The following is a 1,780-nucleotide window of genomic DNA, read 5'->3' on the forward strand; positions in this document are numbered from 1 at the left end:
CTGCCAATGCAGAGGACACAGGTTCGATCCCTGGTCTGGGAAGACCCCACATGCTGTGGGGTGGCTAGGCCCGTGCGCCACTACTGAAGCCCACACGCCTAGAGCCCGTGTTCCCCAATAAGGGGGGCCGCTGCAATAAGAGGCCTGCGCACTCTAAGAGTAGCCTTCGCTCTCTGCAACTAGAGAGAGGCTGCGCGCAGCAAGGAAGACCCAACGCAGCCAAAAAATTAAAAAAAAAAAAAAAAAAAACCTTTTGATTGAAAAAATAACAAAACTAACATAGTAGCAAAGTGTTCACAAAATTCTTTCTGTTAGTAAATGACTAGGGCAGGGAGGCAAGAGGCCAAGTCAGGGCAGAGCGGGGCCCACTGAGGCCTGGCAAGCAGTCTAGAGCCCACAGTGCTCTATAGTCAGGAGGAGATCTGAAGCCTGAGGGTGAAGCCCATCCTGACCGAGGCAGGGCTGGAGAGGCCAAGGGAACAGTTCCTCCCAGAACTGCTGAGTGGTGGTCGCACCACCCGGCAACACATCCTCCTCGCACCAGGAGCCTCTGCTGGCCCTACCATTTGACCTGGTCCCTGTCTGTGCTCCTGCCAGCAAAGAATGTCTGGCTTGACCTTGGCACAGTAGAACTGACCCTCTGTAATTTGCAGCTCCGCTAAGTGCAAAGAAAGTTCAAGGTGGTAACTCTGGTCTCTTCTGTTCTGCCCAGGGCTGGGATATAGCTCCTGCTGCTGCTTCTGAAGCCAACTGTTCATTTTCCATACTAAAGGCTTACCTAATCCACAGGCTTCTTCCCCTTTTCTCGAGAATATTCTACTGTGGGAAAGGGGAAACTCAAATCAAGTCCTATTGGTCCAATGTGGATAATCACAGTAGAATGGTTTTCAAGTACTGCTGGTCCAAGATTTAACCACCCATGCTCTCAGGGAACTTCAGAACTTGGCTCTTCAACAGGATGGTGAAATGAGAGGGCCCATCCAATCCTTGTCACTCTTTTGCAAAACAATGAAAATCGCTTTAAAAAAATCAGTGCTATGGGGAAAGAGAAAAATTGAGCTTCAAAAAGGCACTTCTCCAAGAGAACACAAAGAATTACAAAAGTCCCAAGCAATGTTTTGTTTTGTTTTGTTTTCCATTGGCCATTCAATACTTTCTTTCATGTGGATAGCCAGTTCCTGCCAAGATGCTCAGAGTTCTTAGACAAAGACTTTTAAGGCTGGAAGCACTCAGGGGCCATCTCATCTGCTGCCTCCTAGCAGTCATACTTTCTTGTTATTCTTAATTCCTAGGAAGAAGACTCCTCACATCTGTTCAGCCAAATGCTCCAGGCTCCCATACCTGCCCATCACTGTCAGAGAACTCATTAAACAGTAGCAACAGTGGCTAGTGTTTACCCAACATGCTCCACGAGCCAAGAACCATCGTGAGCACTTGTCCTTGCAACCACCCTGTGGAGAGCTGGATGATGAAGATGGTGATGATGATGGTGAGTCTTATCTTCATACGTGAGAACTTGGAGAATAAAGGAAATTTTTTGCATGTCGTAGAATCTGAAGCTCAGGTAGTTAGACTCCAGTGCCCACACTTTTAACCACTAATGTCATCCCTCACTAATCTCAGTCCTAATAGTGTCCTGCTTTGCCCTGCTAAGCCCTCAATGGATCAATAAAACACCTTTTTCCATCCCTCCACTGCAGTGCCTTTTCATCAACGTGGAGTCTCCCGCGCCTCCCTCCTTGGGCTGAAGCCCACTCTGTTCACAGTAAAGAACAAGGTG

Source organism: Balaenoptera ricei, chromosome 11, assembly GCF_028023285.1.
Source record: "Balaenoptera ricei isolate mBalRic1 chromosome 11, mBalRic1.hap2, whole genome shotgun sequence".
NCBI classification, from domain to species: domain Eukaryota; kingdom Metazoa; phylum Chordata; class Mammalia; order Artiodactyla; family Balaenopteridae; genus Balaenoptera; species Balaenoptera ricei.